The 17,426-nt window shown below is 48.5% G+C and overlaps 1 long non-coding RNA gene across 1 annotated transcript; it reads right to left on the reverse strand.

Annotated features, from left to right (window-relative positions):
* Window positions 1–1,631: 1,631 nt before the first annotated feature.
* On the reverse strand, window positions 1,632–16,195 carry LOC112401345 (uncharacterized). Its single transcript, XR_003003567.1, has 3 exons — window positions 16,063–16,195; window positions 3,955–4,062; window positions 1,632–2,175 (listed from the first exon to the last, which is right to left on the reverse strand). It is a non-coding gene; the product is annotated as an uncharacterized LOC112401345 (long non-coding RNA).
* Between the last annotated feature and the right edge of the window lie 1,231 nt (window positions 16,196–17,426).

Consider the following 17,426-nt stretch of genomic DNA (forward strand, 5'->3'; position numbering starts at 1 on the left):
ATGGACATATATACACTACCAAACGTAAAATAAATAGCTAGTGGGAAGCAGCTGCATAGCACAGGGAGATCAGCTCCGTGCTCTGCGACCACCTAGAGGGGTGGGATAAGGAGGGTGGGAGGGAGATGCAAGAGGGAGGAGATATGAGGATATACGTATGCATATAGCTGATTCACTTTGTTATACAGCAGAAACTAACACAGCACTGTAAAGCAGTTATACTCCAATAAAGACGTTAAAAAAGAAAAAGAGTACATGATTGTTCCATTAACCCATCATGGGTTGTGTGTGTGTGGGGGTGTGTGTGTGTGTGGAGAGAGAGAGAGAGAAGGAGAGGGAGGGGGAGGGGGGAGAAAGAGAGGGTTTGAAAGAACAAGGGTGAGTTCTACACTCTTGCCATCCCTGATGGTGGGAGAGATGGTGCTAAAAGGCTGGTCATACAGTTATTAGTATCACCATCTTCTAGCATCCGCCCCTGATTTCATTGACCAGCTTCCCAGAACAGGTCAGCTCTCCTATTATGTGTCCCCTCAGGGTACTCTATATTTTCTTTCACAGCATTATCACAGTAGTGATTCAGTTACCCAGGTAATTATTTCTTCAATACATCTGTTCTTCACCAGACTGTCAGCCTCTTGAAGGCGGGGACTGTGTCTATCTTGGTCACCACTATATCATCTTGCACCCAGCACAGGGCCTCCACAGAGTGTGTGCTCATAGTATTTGTTAAATGGATGGATGGATGGGTGGCTGGATGGATGGATAGATGCATACGTGGATTCATGGATGCTTGAATGTTTGGATGGACAGATGAATCTTAGCTCACTGGAGACCTGAGATGTGCAGCGACCCAGAGCCCTAAGCCTGGGCTCCTGGCTGAAAGTCCCAGCAGACCAAGACTATATCTCGGTCCCCAAACTCTGCCTGTGTGGTGAGTCACCCTGTTTCTGAAAACCACACGCTGCTTTCCACAACGAGGCTGCCCAGAGGGGCCCCTAGGCCTCAAAGAGTGTCAGGAAAACTCTGCTCACACACACAATTACTGCCAGCCCCTTATCGCTGCTGCCTCTTTGATGTTCTCTTTGTGAGTCAGAGCTGCTGTTGCCTCAGTGCTGTTCCTGTTTCAGCAGCACTCTGACATTTTTAAAAGAAAAAAGTCGGAAGTGACAGGCTCTGTCTTCGGGCTAAGACTGCAGACAGTCCTTCGATTTGATTTGATCATAAAGGGACTTGGGGTTGAAAGCAACAAGGATGACAGAGAGAAGATGGGTGGACCCTCCCACCTATGGCAAAATGAAGGGAAATGCTCCAGGCCTTTGGAAGAAACCATCCCCAGGTTCTCCTCTTCTCCGGCAGATCTACTGTACATGCCCTCCTTCCGGTCAGACGAGCGTCTGGCGTTTCTTGATACACCTTGAACTCTCTTACTTCCTTTCTTACCTACATGTTTCCTCCTGCCAAGAATGCCACCCCATCTCCCATCTCTACCGCTTGCATATCCAAATACTGTGCAGCCTCCTAGGCGGCACTCGGTTGCTCCTCTCTCCTCTAAGCCTCTTCTGATCACTACAGCCCCATCTCCTGACCGGCCTGCTCTCTGACCTCTGGTCACATTCACTTCCCATGTGGCAATTACTCAAGTTACTGTCTAATGATTATGTGCATTTTGCAACGTTCTGTTGCAATTTAAAGGAAGAAAGTTGTGATATCTCGGGGACAATGGCATTTGTGGAGCCCAAAAAAAGAAGCTGGAATCCAACTCGGCTATTTTCTTCTTATCTGATCTCAGAGCAGTTATTACTTCAGTTTGTTCATCCCTGAAATTGGGTTTCTTTTGGATAGTTTTGAATGTGAAATAAGATCATGGTCATAAACATGCTTTGTGACTGTACATGGTTCAGGATGAGCAGCGCCACCATCATCTTCATTCTCCCCATCGTCTCCAGCCTCGTCACCATCAGCAGCCTCATTGCAGCGCTATTTCACACGTGTTATCTTCCAAACCGGACAGTGAGTGTCTCATGGTTAGGGATCCCCCTTCCTACACCTAGTACACGGTTGGTATCCAGTGAGTTTCTTAATCAACTGATAAACTCAGAGGGAAAGAAGTCAAAGAGAGAATGTTGTATTTGATGAGGATGTCTTTCAGAGATCCTGTTGTCTTCCTTCCTCTGTCTGAAAAAGAACAGATGGAAAGCAAGGGCATTATGAAAGTCAGATGCGTCCCTGCCTAACGAGGAAGGTCTTGGACATTTTTGCCATAGTCCCTGACTGCTACTTTCTAACTTATAGTCTCCTCCAGTCTTCAAGAGTCCCGAGAAAGGCAGTGGGGAAGCATAAGTGCATTCGCATCCCATTCTACAGTCAAGCAAAGTGAGGCCCAGTAAGGCCAAGGGTCTCACTCACTCCATGGTCAAGCAGTGAGTCATCAGTAAAACCCAGCCCCTGGAGCAGTTTCCTAACCTTGGCCTTGGATCTTTTCAGGGGGACACTCATTCCACTGAAAGAGGATTTTCTACCATTAATGGAGGGAGAGATTTTATAAGTGTTATTATTCCTCACGGTGTCCTTGCAAGGACCCACCAGCATCCCCATTTTATGCATGACGAGACTGAGGCTCTGAGAAGTGAGATGACCTGCCTAAGGTCAGAGAGAGGAGGTAGGGCCACGCTCTCATTTCCCAATACCCACCGAGCACACTCTAGGCCTCTGGGCTGAGCCTCCTGCCTGGGTGCGAATCTGTCCCCGTGTTCTCTGGTTCCCCCCACTCACAGTAAGTTCAGGTCAACCACATCCTGCCACGTCCTTGCAGACGAGATAATGATTCTCACCACCACCATTCTCTGTACCACCACAGCCCAGCCCAGCCCAGAGAAGGCACACAGTCTCCCTCAACTCTGTTGACATCCACTGAATGTCAGGGTTAGAAGAGGCCAAGTTCTCTGCTCCTTGGGGTGTCCTCCTCCAGAGTCGTCTGGGACACGTGTTAATACTCCAGAGTCCCCAGGCCATCTCTAGAATTTGAGACAATGGAGCCAAAGTAGTGGCCTAGGGATCTGCATTTTTAACAAGCACCCTGCATCCTTCAATGAGTGTTGAAGTTTGGGAAACCAGAGAGACAAACTGAAGTCTGGAGAGGAGACCTGACTTTGCCCTCCCGGCCCAGCAGCACAGAACCGGTTGCCTCTTTGTCGTGCCTGTTGAATCCGTTAAAAGGGACCACTGAATGCTATTGAATTCGCACTTCCCCATTAGGGAAGCAGGTTGGAAAAGCTAATTAAGCCAGCTTGGGATCTAATACATCCAGCTCCACATAAGCAAAAGGCACGAAACTTTTGTGGAGGGAGAGAAAGACTTTTGGAGACCCTCCAGAAGAACTCCTTGCATTCAAGGCTGAATCCAACAGTAGACAATTTGGAAGGCACCTTCTTGGAGCGATCTGGAACTGGCCTCCAGTCCAAAAGTATTAACACGTTAGCCCAGAAGCAGGCAAACTGCAGGTCAAACCTGGCCCACTGCCTGTTTTTGCGAAGTTTTGTTGGAACGTAGCCACCCCCATTTGTTTATGTGTTGCTTATGGCTTGCTTGGCTTTTGTGCTAAAATGGCAGAGTAAAGCCTAAAATATTTACTATCTGGCCCTTTACAGCAAGAGTTTGCCAACCCCTGTCTCGGCACATCAATCACCCAGCAAAGCTTCCTTCCCTTCGCTGTTCCAGCAGGTCTCTGGTTTTCCCACTCCTGTATCCCCAGCACCTAGCTGCATGGTGCTTGGCATAGCGCAGGTACTAGAAAATAACTGTTAAATGAATGAGCCATCACAATAAGCTATTTTACTTCCCATTATAGAAATGAGAAAATCACAGCTTTCAGAAAAGTTAAGTATATAGTCTAAGTTCTCAGAGGTAGAAAGTGCTAGGATTAGACTCTGTCTTGATCCAGAGTACGGTACTTACCCCTATATACTTGAAGCAGGGGTCAGGTAGAATCTTGCCAGAAATCTTGCCAGAAAGGGGGTCAAGGGTTGCTCTTGTGGAAGAAGGGGCTGGAGAGGTGGGAAGGCCCTAGGAAGGAATAAAGAATCATTAGAAGGGGTAAGAAGACCCTGCTGCTGCCGCTGGGAAAATTGATTCCTAGACGTTATATGAATGAAGCTGATTCAGACTAGAGTGTTAGCTGCTTTCTGGATCTGCTGTCTTCTTAGCTAAGGGTGAGTAATGGAGCTCTTGCACCTGTAGGCAAAGGAGGAGGGCTCTTCACGGAGTGCAAAGAGGAGATAAAAGGGCATCAAGCATGCTTACCAGAATACAATTCAAAATTAGCCAGGTTCTGATCTGAGTGGTGGTGGGTCCCTGGTGGCATTCATAGAGAGCCCTGACGGCCACTTGGCAGTGGGTCTGTGGTGGGCATGCCTACCGCAGGAAGAGCCTGGGCCCAGTGACTACAAAGCCTCTCCCAACTCTGAGGGGCTCATCCCAACGATGTGGCTTGAGTCAGCCATGACACTCCCCCCTTCCAGCTCATGGAGAGCCATTAAAGGTACAGAACAAACTCTCTTGAACCTGATGAGAGTTGGCTTGATGAGGGTCACTTGGCCCAACAGGTCATAGAAAGTGGGGAATCCCTTGGGTTCCCTGATTTGAACCCTTTGTTATCTTTCCCCAAAAAAACACGCCCACAAAGTATTGTGGACAATTTATAGCCTCTGTTTCCTTAAGGTAGACTGAGAACATAAAACTGAATGCCAAAGACTCAATTTTACAGGTTTTATTTTCCCCTCTAACCTTTACAGTTATATCACTTACAATTAATTCACCGGGAAGTTGTTGAGCTATCACATGCATTGATTCTCTCCCAAGCATTCAACTTAGCTTATGATGAAACGACTCTGTTTTTACACATTCATATTTCATTGCATTATGGAATAATAATTGAACTATTTAATTAAAGTGATGGGGCTTCCCTGGTGGCGCAGTGGTTGAGAGTCCGCCTGCCGATGCAGGGGACACGGGTTCGTGCCCCGGTCTGGGAAGATCCCACGTGCCGCGGAGCGGCTGGGCCCGTGAGCCGTGGCCGCTGAGCCTGCGCGTCTGGAGCCTGTGCTCCGCAACGGGAGAGGCCACAACAGTGAGAAGCCCACATACCACAAAATAAATTTAAAAAAAAAAAAAAAAAAGTGATAGGAACAGGTTGAGAACAAACACAAATAATTCTCGATAAGCCTATACAACTCAACTGATTGGAACCGACGTGCCTGGGGAAATTGGAGAGTACCTGCTAGCTTCAAGGGTTTCGTGTGTCCTGGACACAGGCGCCGTGCTTGCTGAGGGGCACGGAGAGCCTCCGGTAATCTGGCAGGGTGGTTAGTTGGAGATTGTTTAAGAGGGTTCTGCTAATTAATCACATGTGCCACAGCCCTTTGTCATGTGCAGAGCACTGTCCTGTGTAAGCCTCAGGACCCTCTGAGGCAGGCAGAGAAAACGTTCACCTAGGCAAAGTGAGGGTCAGGGATGTGAAGTGACTTTCTCAAGGACAAAGGCACAGGGATTCTCTCCTTTGTGTCTGTACTTCTGGAGCCCAGCACAGAGCGGACACCTGAAAAAAAAAAAGAAGCCCATAATTTATGGGACAGAAGTAAGAGAGCTGGGCCCAAATCCAGGGAGATGTGCTTTGTAATCCCCAGTTCCTCCAGCTCATGTGTGGAATGAACTGTGTGTGAAAATATAAAGCATGTGTGAAATGCACACTCTATGCTGAGCTCCATGCCTGGCTCGGGTACAAAAGATGGAGCCTATTCTCATCTGTTTAGGGCCTTGTGCTCCCTAATTCTTATTCCTCTCCCCACCTTTCCCCTAGGGGAAAAAAACCCCTAAATCCTTCTGTCTCCTTTGGTGTTACTGTTAAATGCTTCTGCAAAGTGGCCTGGGAAGAAACAACTGAGAGATTGGGGAGTATGCCAGAGCTCCTCCAGGCTCAGCTGAGTGCCACCCCACCTGGCTCACCTTCACCCCTTCACTTTGACCTCATCTCTTACTTCCAACTCCAAGAGTTTCCGCACGTATGCAAAACATCCTGGCCCGTCTCCCCACCAGCTCTAGGGGAAACCCTAAACCTCAAAATGAAAATAAGGGGCCCATTTGCCCCCGGGGAAATTAGACACAAACAAGCCTGGGGTGAACCGCTGGGCCAGAGCTGTTTCTCCAGATTAGTCACGGTTACCCACTCACGAATGCCTCCGCCACTGGCTACCCCTACAGCCCCAGCTCATCTGGAAGGCTGGCCTGGTCACCAGCAAGGCCATATGAGCAGCGGGTGAAGAGGGGAAGCTGTGGTGGGCGGGGGGACATGGCTGAGGAAACCACTCTGACCTTCCACCTGGATGGGGCTTCTCTTTTCTTCTTTCATTCTCTTACCAAACTGCCCGAGAAACTGCTTGTCAGCAACTCCACTCCCTTCCTGCCAGCGCTACTAGGAGATCTTTACACGCTTAATAGAAGGGGGATGGTGGCCTCAGCCCCCGTCTTCACTCTCTCGGGGAAGGCAGCGTTGTTCCTGTGGTTTATTTCTCAGCAAACATTTATTTTTTTTGATAAGTACGCGTTAGCCATGGCGCTGATGCTCAGTAAGGTGAAGACATCCAGTAATCACTAGATAGCACACTCACCCCGCCAATGGTGCGGGTTTCTGTCTATCTGGCTCATTGCTGTATCATCAAGGCCAGGAACAGCGCCTGGCATATAATAGGCACTCAACAAGTATGTGTTGAATGAATGAATGACACAAAGAATTGCAGATGTCATGCTGAGTGCAAGAATTAAACCTATCCTGGGCCATGAGAATGTGTCACAGGTCACCTTTGGGTCCAGGGAAGGCTTCTTTGCAGAAATGATGATCTAGCTGAGATTCAAGGAGCGAGTAGAAACCAGCTGAAGGAAGGAGGGGTGGTGGCAGGAAGAGAAGCCCAGGTAGAGGGAGCAGCATGGCTGAAGGTCCAGATGCAGGAGGACACAGTTCCTGAGGGGCTGACTGGAGGAGGTTGCTGGCATGGAAGACGGGCAGAAAAGGAGGACTGGGTCAAGGTGATGCTGGAGAGGACAGCAGAGCAAGCCTGGCAGACTGGGGAGAGGACTCCAGCTTCTTCCTCAGAGCAATGAGGAGCCGCTAAAGCGCATTCAGCAGGAACTGATGTGGTCAGACTTGTACTGGCATCACAAGTTGAGATGCCTCTAGAATAATACACTTGGGAGTGTCTAGCTATACAGGACAATGGGGAGCTGCGGCTGAAGTTTAAACTTATGTCTTTCTAACCTACTACAGGGCAAGTTTACCTTCATGTCACTACGTAACGTGTTCCATTTAACGAACACCAATATTGCATGACTACGTGCTGGATACCGTTCTAAGTGCTTAGCAAACATTCACTCATTTCACCCTCACAATGACCTCGTGACGCTGGTGCTATTATTATCACGTTTAAAAGATGAGGCAACTGGGGTGGGGCATTCAAACTGAGAACACAGATGGCAGAACCAGAGTCTTCCTCAATTCCTGTGGGGCACAGAGAGCTGCAGTGGGAGTGACTCGGGAAGCCAGACAGGGCTTGATCGAGGGTCAGTCAGCTGTCAGGGGGTGCACAGCACCAGTCTCAGTAAGGTGGCGGGGAGAGATGGAGCCCTATCCCTGGGCCATGGCAGCAATCCTGGCATCTCTCCGCATCATCCTAGGAATCCCTTCTCTTTCTCCACTGTTGGATCACCTGCTTCACGGATCCCACATCTGCCTCTTTCTTAGTGGACCTCCTTCATTTTAGCAGAACACCCCCTCCGGTAGCATCATGACACAGGGAAAACGGGAGGCAAATCTGGGAGGAATTTCCGGTTTTAGAAATGTCTTTAGAGCCTCTGCTGGAGGGTTATTTGGCTGGGTACGAACTCTACATTGCAAATACTTTTCAGAATTTTGAAGACGTTGCTTTTTTGCTTCTAGTTTTCAGTGCTGCTACCGGGAAGCCCACACTGGATTAATAGTTTGGCTGGGTATAGAATCCAAGGGTGTAAATCACCTTCAAAGACTGTTGTTGAGAAATCCAAATGTCATCCTGTATCCTGATCCATTATACATATCTTGTTTGTGTTTTTCATTTTTTCCTCTCTGGAAGTTTTCAATATTCCTTTTATCCCTGGTTTTCTAACAATTTGCCTTGATGTGGGTCTTTTCATCATTTGCTGTGTCAAGCATGTGCTGGATTCAGACAAGGAAACTCGTGATTTCAGTTCTCGGAATATTATGTTGTATTATTTCCTCGAATATCGCCTCCCTTGTGTTTTCTCCATTTTTTCTCTTTTTGGGACTCTTACTATTTGGATGCTGAATAGCCTAGACAGATCCTGCAATTTTCTTATGTTTCTTTCCTATTTTCAGTTTATTTATCCTTTTGTTTTACTTTCTGAGAGTTCGCCTCGTGTTCCAAATGTTGTGTTATTTAAAACATTGTTTTGGTCTGTTAATTTTCATTTTCAAGAGCTCTGTGTAATTCTTAGTTTGATCCTCCACTGTTTCTTTTTACATTCTGATGTTGGCTTTTTGGAGGCAATAGCTCCTCATCTTTCTGATATTACTTGTAATTTTTTGAAGTCCAAAAAACATATTGAAAATGGGTCACTACGGATTAGCTGAAAAGCGCCGGGGGGTTGAATGGGGTTTGTCACTTGGTGAAATTCACTACAAGGTAATGATGCGGGGAACTAACCATTTCATTTAGGGACACACCCCCCAACCACCAGGAATATCCCCACTTTGTAGATTGGGGTGCAGTCACTGAGAAAATGAGCAATTCACCCAAGGTCACACAGTGAACCGGTAGAGGAGAGATCGAAACCAAGGACGTCTCACTCTGGAATCAGCGTTCCAGACCACTGTGCTACACTGCCTCACAAAGCAGCAGCAGCTGACATTTATCAGGCGCTTTCTGTGCACCAGGCACTGTTCTAAGCCCCTAAAAACGTAAAATCAATTTAATCCTCACAACAGCCCTTGGAAGTAGGTACTGTTGTTAGACCCATTGTTGATGACGTTGATCTGAGACACAGAAACCACTGGCCCAAGACCACACAGCTGCTAAGTGTCAGGGGCAGGACACAGTCTGAGGCAAGCTGGCCCTAGAGCTCTCTCTGCTTCGTCTCCCAGAGCCTCAGTTTCCCCATCTGAAAAAAATGACCATGATTCCTAACTCCCAGAGTTATTTCGAGGATGAAATGAGAGAACACATGTAAGAAACATGTACATAATGGAGCCTCAACAGATGTTATTTTTATTAAAAAAATCCCCCCGTCCCACCCAGGCTTCAATTCCTTTAAAACCAGATGCTACGGTGTGGGCCTCTGAAGGCTTCTCCTGGCTGTGAACTTCGTGGCTCCAAGAGCTGGGCTGCAAAGTTAGAGGGCCTAACTCAGAAGAGAGAGATGAGGTGGGAGTGGGTTTGAGGGTAGGAGGCATCAAGGCCTCGGGGATAGAAGAAGACAAAAATCCTGAGGTGAGAGCCAGTGTGACATGGCCCCGAGCATCACTCCTGTGTTCCCATAGCTGTGAAGTTCAAATAACAGACTCCAACTGACACATAAAAAGGAACACATGTAACCACTTACAGGCCAATTAATATCGGGGCGGGGAGAGAGCCACAGGGCTGGGAGGCCACTGGGGTTGAAGTGAGCAAAAGAATGATGGCCGTGCTTCCGGCCCTCCGGCTGAAATGGGCTATTATGTGTCATCAGGAAACTTAAGAAGAGGGGGGGGGAACAACCGCTGATCAAAGTCCCTTTTGTCAACTTCTAACAGATTAATAGATGACAGATTTTGCACTTAGAGCTCTACTGCAAGGTCAAGGGCAGTGAAATGGAGCTTGTTGGGACTTTCTTCTTTCGTTCAGCTTCTAGGCTGCAGGACTCATCACTCTGACAGCCTGGCTGCCTGAAACGGCTGGAAGAAGGTCTGCCTCCCCCAGGGCTTTTGTGGGGGAGAGCGGAGGCCTCCTTTTTAACACAGACAAGCGAGGCGTGTCTCCTGCCCAGAGCCACTTCCCTGCTCGGGCTGCTGCTGGGGTCCATCTCTCCTTGCAGCCCCAAGCTCATCACGCCACTGTCCCCAGCTTCCCTCTTATGGCCTCGTGGTGGCCCTCAGGGACCACAGAAGGAAGACACACTTCTAAAGCTGGCTTCTAAGTCCTTCAGTGATTTGGCCTCGCCCCCATTACCCCGGTGTGTTCACATCAGTCACACCAGGTTACTCGTACCTCCCCAAATGCCCCTTCACCTCTGCTTCCACGTCTTGGCCTTCTCTGCCACACTTTTTATCTTCCTGTCAATTTCCGATACATCCATCTAGGCTGTGCCAGTGCCAACTCCTTTGGAAAGCCCGTTCTGACCCTACTGCCCTGCCCTCCCAGCCCAAGGAGATACTCTATTCTCTGTGACTCCCAGACTCCCAGACCCTTCAGATACACAGCCTTGGGCATTTACCTTATTATAAGACCATTTTCTGCTCATAGGCTCATCATCCCCACGTGACTATTTACAGAGACCGGTGTGCTGCCTAGCATGGAACGAGGGCTTCCTGTTACATAGAGATAGGTAGATGCTGGGTGATTCACCAAGGTGTTAGAGATTGTGGAGGAAGCCCCTAATGTCACCCTAATAACCCCTACCCCTGGCAGAACCTGTGACTTGCTCCAAACCAACAGACCAGGGTAAGGGTGATGGGGTATCACCCCCATGATTTGGTTACATTGTAAGGCAAGGGTGATAGGCTGTCAATTTCACAATGATGTTGCTTTATAGAAAACTCCACACTGACAGACTGCAATGAGAGATTCCCCTTGCCTGCTCGATGAAGTTAGCAGCCATGTTTAGAAAGCCCATATGGCAAGGAACGGGGGGTGGGCAGCTCTAGGACGGCCTCCAGCTCCCAGCCAGCAAAAAGCCGGCCCCTCGGTCATACAGCCACGAGGACATGAATTCAGCCACAACCTGAGTAAGCTTGGAAGTGGATCCTTCCCCTGTTGAGCCTCCCGATGAGAATGCTACCCAGCCAAGACCTTGACTGCAGTCTTGTGAGATCTGGTGCAGAGGACCCAGCTAAGATGTGCCTGGTCTCCTGACCCACAGAAACTGTGAGATGATAAATGTGTGTGTTGTTTTAAGTTGCTACATTTGAGCTGCTCTGCTACTCAGCCATTAACAAGCTGACAGATTATTCTTTTTTTAATTAATTTATTTTATTTACTTTTGGCTGTGTTGGGTCTTTGTTGCTGTACGCAGGCTTTCTCTAGTTGCAGCGAGCGGGGGCTACTCTTTGTGGCGGTGCACAGGCTTCTCATTGCGGTGGCTTCTCTTGTTGCGGAGCACAAGCTCTAGACGCGCAGGCTTCAGTCGTTGCGGCTCGCGGGCTCAGTAGATGTGATGCATGGGCTTAGTTGCTCCACGGCACGTGGGATCTTCCCGGACCAGGGCTCGAACCCGTGTCCCCTGCATTGGCAGGTGGCTTCTCAACCCACTGCGCCACCAGGGAAGCCCCTGATAGATTATTCTTAAAGATGCATTCTTTGGGGTCTGGAATTCCCAAATAGTCTGGGGGAAATTCAGTTTCACTCTAGTAAGTCCGTGCATTGGCAAGAAATTTTTACCAGCCAACTCGTAGCAAAACTCCAGAACAAGGACTTGGAGAGTGAAAGTGGGGTCAGGCCCAGGGAGACAGAGAGAGACTTAGAAAGATGAGAGGCCACAGTCAGACAGGAAACAGGAAGAGCCCTGAGCCTGAAATCAGGTTCCGGGTTCCAGCCTCTGCAGATAGTTTGCTAGTAGGCTTTGGGCGAAGCAGCCCCTGTCTGGGTCTCCATGATCTCATCCGCAATCCAACTGGTATGAACAGTTTGAGCTCCATAGCTCTCTCTGGCTCCGGCATTCTGAGTCTATGACAGTTCAGTTTTGCCAAGGAACTCTAAAGTTCAGAGTGTGCTCAATCTTTCACGTATTCCTTCATTCATTCAGAATAAGTTACTTCTCCTTGCAATAATTTTTAGGACTGCTAACCATGTAAAACATACATTTAGTAACACCATTAAAAAAGAGACCGACATATAATGAATTAGGGGGAGGGGACAGAAAGCTATGCCAGAATCCCAGGCTGAAGTAGACATCTGCTTGGATAGCTCCCCTTCCCCCTCCTCACATCTCCTATATAGAATCTATTCCATGTGCTTAGGGTGGGGCTCCTTTCCCCACCTATAGGATGGTCACTTGGTCTGGGTTTGGCCAATCAGAGTACCTCAAGTCTCTGGCCACTGTAACTGGTTCAAAAATGAGCATATAAGCCAAGGAGGACCACTCAGAATATCCAATAGGGCTTTGCTGCCAGAGCTGGCGGAAAAGATTATCTTTCTTCTGGGGCTGCTAAACTCATAAGATGTAAGTTTGGGGCAGTTTGGGGCTGTCTTCTGGAGAAAGCTTATCTGAGATCTAGAAAGGGAGCCCTGGAAAGAGTGAGCCCCTTGGATCCAGACATCTCTGAAGCCCACTGCACTTACTTGACCTGATAAATTATCTTTTTATTTAAAGTAGTTTGGGTTGGATTTCTGCCACTTGTAACCAAAAGCATCTTAACGAATGTAGTTATTTCAACTGAGCATATAATTTAGCTCTGGGTCTCTTGGAAGCCAAAGCGAAAAGGGAACCACATTGCATCACAAAGCTCCCCTTCTCTGATATCACAACCACAAAGCACCAAGAAAGAGAGCCTTTGCTCAAGTGCTCTGGCCTTTTTCTCATGATCTTTTGCATTGGTGGCCCAGATCGACATCTTCCACAGCTGTTTCAGAAATGACGCAGAAACATTCCTCATGTGGCTGGCTGCCTTTTACACTGAATCTCGACCAAAGACCAGCCACAAAAACCAAGTGTCTCAGCCCTCAAGAAGACCTCCTAGGCCTTCGCCCAGAGAGGCAAATGGGCCACGAGGCTTGGGGTCCGGCCATTAATTGGCCCCTCCTTTCAAAGCCTCCCCAGAAACTTCTCCAACTGCCGCCCTGAGGTTTGACTGTAATCCGTCATTTCTCTGGTTGGAAGGTTGGTGTTTCCTTGCAAGGGACCACAAAGCCATATTACATTCAAAGTTAAATAAACAAACGTTTGAATCTGTGTTTTAATGGTTCCATACCATCTGCCATCTGGTTTGGGGGAGCAAGGAAAACTGTGGTTTTGTTGGTTTTATGTGTGTGTGTTGTTGGTGGCGGTGGTTTTTTGGGTCGTTTTCTTTTTTTTTTTTTTTCTTCTTCTTTTCCCTGTGAAAATTCCCTAAGGTTGAGCACTGGCAGTACAGGCTGGTTAGAAGCCACCTAGTTTCCCACGTCTTAACTCACAGCTAAATGTTGGAGGCTGGTCTGGGTCCCCATCTGCTAAGCAGCCTGTTGTGTGAAAATGAGATCTATACATATGCAGAGCTCCACAGCCTGGCTCCCAAGATGTAAAGGATTGTTATGAGCGAACCACAAGAAGCACTTATTTAATGTTGACAGGCTACACTCAGACCAAAGGCTAGAGCGAGGCATATGGAAAGGGGACAGGGGAAGCCTGGTGTCTGAGCACCCCGGGGCTGTCAGGAAAGGCAGCTCCGCCTTCAAGACCTGGGGTCGCTAGAGATCTCAAGCCTGCAGTGACTTGAAGGAGAAAATATGCCCCAGACACTGAGTGGGAAATACGCCCCAGCCTACCCGGAATATTTAATCTGGAAACTGCAATGGCTGTAGGGGGTGGGGAGAGGGCACAGTCCGCAGCGAGGGCGGGGTGGAGGCCAACATCTCTGCCTCTCCTGCTGACCCAGCTGTTTCCTGCCTGTGAAGCCTGGAGCTGCTTAAACTAAGATCCCACATGCTGCACCGTGTGGCCAAAAAAATAAATAAAGAAATAATAATAATAAAGGGCAGTGGGGACTCAACTGGCCCCAGCGATGGTGGCCATGCAGGAGCCCAGCCCAGTGTGGTCAGATGTCCCAAGTTCTCAGGAAAGGCCAGATTTTTGATGTGAAAACACTCAGTGTTTCGATGCTGACAGCTATTGCAATTGTTAAAAAAAAAAAATTCATTCAAATAAAACCTGTCTGCAGCCCACACAAGACCCTCAGGTCACCAGTTGGTGACCTCTGTGGAAGAACTCAAGGAGACAGTCTTTGGGGGAAGCCAGGGATGAGGGTCATCTCTTCCTGTGATGAAGGGCAGGAAGGCCAGTCCAGGCACATTGGTCCTGCTCCCACCTGCATGGGCCTTGGATAACACAGAGGTCCTCTCCAGCACTGGCTCCTCCAGGCTTGGTCCACAGAGGCTGGGAAGGGCCCTCCCTGAGATGCCCTCCCTCATTCTTCCTGAGCCCTGGCACGTGATGAGATTCCAATGGCAGCCCAGCCATGCCAGTGACACGGAGACTGCCCTGGGCACTCAAGCTCTGAGCATCCCTGGTGTCTCTGCTTTGCAACTCATTGCTGGGAAAGAAACGAACTCTGCTATCTGTACATATGAACTTCCTGCTGCGCACACCCTCTGGGTCCGCACAATTTGGTCCCCTCCCAGCCACCCTTTTACAGTATCATGAATTAGCAAGTTGGTGACCTGTGCAAAGTGCAACACAGCCATTTAATCTCTTGCCAGATGTCACCTCTCTTGACACGATGTGGAACAGGCCTGACTGTCTCAGAAGCCAAGGAGCTATTAGTCTAGTTTTTCTGCTTTTTGTTATTGTGTTTTCTTTCTAATTGAGGTGTGAAAAAGTCCTAGCCTCAGTTGAAGCCACCGATAAAGAAACACAGTTCAGATTTTTCTCAGTGACAAAATCTGCATATTTGTATTTCAAACAATGTAGCCGAAAAAATGCAAAGTCCTCCATTTTTTCTTTTTTTGACTTAATGAATATCATTTATTCAGCATGAAATCTTTATACTATATGTCCCACGTGTTAAGAAAAAATGTACATTAAATCTTGATAAAATGCTAAAAAAAAAAAAAAAAAAAAAAAAAAAAAAAAAAAAAAAAAAAAAAAAAAAAAAAAAAAAAAAAAAAAAAAAAAAAAAAAAAATCAGGCAGGAGCCCTGGTCTCCCATCGGCCACCATCTTGCTACACAATTTTGGTGAGTCACTCACTCCTCTGAGCCTCATTGGCCCTACCTGCTATCTGGACAGGGGGTATTAGCAGCCCCCCCTCCTCTCCCGCAGAGCGAGTATGTGGAGGGGGGAAAGGGAGGAGGGGAGGCAAGCATGTTAAGAATTCCCTCACCAAAACTTCACAGGGCAAGCAGACTCTATGCCACATGGGCGAAGAAAGCACACAGACTTGAAGTCCATTTCTAGAAACAAGAAGAGCCTGTGAGCTCGTGGGGGCAGAGGGTAGGTCCTGCTATCTCTGGGTTCCAGAGCCTAGCATGACACTTGCGCAGAGTCTGCACCCAGTCATTGTGGAATTTACTCACGTAAGAATCAGCTAGAACGGGTTGACTTGGCATTTCACAACTCTTCCACCCCCTCGAGCCTGGTACCAACCCACGAGGTAGGATGAGGTAGGCACTGCTCTTCTCCAAACAGAAGTGGGAAACTGAGGCCCAGCAGGGGCGGAGGGTTGTCAATGGTGGGCTGGTGGAGAACCACGTCTAGATCCCAAGTCTCCCCGCTTCCGATGAATAATCATCCTTTTGGAGCAGTGGCTCTCAGGGATTCTCAAAGCTTTCTGGGGGCAGATGGTCTGGAAGCGAAAGTACTCTCTGAAAGACCTAGAGAGAGTTAAATGAAGTAACTAATAGCTGATTCGGTGTCAAATCAGATCCAGACTTACACCAGATTCTAACGTAAAGGTAACACCAGGTATCGAAGGTTTAAGAAAATCTGTCAGAAACAAAACTGAAAGGGAGAGAATTCTTTCGCTTACTGAAGTTTGTTTTATTTTCTGTGACTTGCATCATTACGTGATCTTTCCAAGGGCAATATCCCCACCCCACTCCCACCCTTACAAGAGACACACCCCATTAACACTCACCGGGGTCTGTCTGCCCTGGTCTTGCTGGGTCCCAGGACATCTTGGCACGTTGGGCAGGTCTGAGAGGGAGTCCTGGGCTCCTCAGGTGGACGTGAAGCCTGGGGCCAGTGAAAAGCAAGTAACTAACATGCACGCACACTTGCCCATACACATGCAGGCACATGTACACACACACACGTACACACACACACACACACAGGAAACCACATTTGGTCTGGGCTGGCCCCAAGCTGAGGAAGAAACTTCAAAGAGTGACTACTCCACTCAGTAAATCAAGATGTAGGATTCAAACCACTTCTTCCCCCAGCTGTGTGTTAGGAACATCATCTACTTGCTCTTGGGCAGTGCTTACAACCTGAGAGGGAGATGCAAAAACCCACTTACAACCTGAGAGGGAGATGCAAAAACCCACTCAGATGCCATGGGATTTGCCCAGGGATACAGCTAGTGAGACACAGGGCTGGGAGAGGCATTACAGATCTGCTTCACCTACTGGAAGAGACCTCCATGGACCCCACCCTCCAAGGACCCCTGGATGCTGAGGTCCATAGACCCTGGTCCTTGGAGATGTCCAGGCTGCTGCCCAGAATTGAACAATGGACCATTTCCTGTGCTTTCATCTGCCCCATCAATTCCAGCTGAGTGTCTGGGACACTCCCCACCCATTTCCTGGGCTCATTTCCCCAGAAGGACGTTCTGGAACATCCTCTAAGTGCTGTGGCCTTTCATCTAGTAAGACACCCCCTTGGGGGCTAAAATTAAATTATAAGGCCCAGACCTACATTTCAGAAAACATCTCACAAAATCTTCGGTTGACGGCCAGCAATGAGACCTCTTAAGGCAGAAGGCTTTTTCTATCATGGAAGCCCCACCCCCTCCTGCTCCCCCAGTCTCCCAGATAGAAAGGCAGGAGTCTTGGATCCTGGTGGTGGTGGTGGGGGGGGCGGTGGTCATGAGCTCTTTGGGTTAGGCACTGAAGTCATTGAGCCCCCTTCAATCTGATCCCTGCTCCACACTCCCTTGGGGGGCTTATACGGCCTCTACTTGGCCACCTCCTGCCACAGGGAGCTCACTACCTCTCAGATGATCTTCTCACAATTCAGAAAACGCTAGGCATCAGGATGTGCTTCCTCAAATAAGCTAGCATCTGCCTCCCCATTCACGAGGACCCGTGGTTCTCATTCTTCCACGTGGGACACACCGGAAGAAGTAAACGTCTCCTCAAAACTGCAACCACAACCTGCCACAGAGGCAGGAATTTCTAGTCTTAGATGGGACTCCAAGCTCTGTATGTGCTTGGGTTTGTCACGTCTACCCTTTCTGGCCTCAACGTCCCATCTGTAAGATGGGGAAGCCTGGACAGA

The sequence above is a fragment of the Neophocaena asiaeorientalis genome, unplaced genomic scaffold (genome assembly GCF_003031525.2).
Source record: "Neophocaena asiaeorientalis asiaeorientalis breed wild unplaced genomic scaffold, Neophocaena_asiaeorientalis_V1.1 scaffold591, whole genome shotgun sequence".
NCBI classification, from domain to species: Eukaryota; Metazoa; Chordata; class Mammalia; order Artiodactyla; family Phocoenidae; genus Neophocaena; species Neophocaena asiaeorientalis.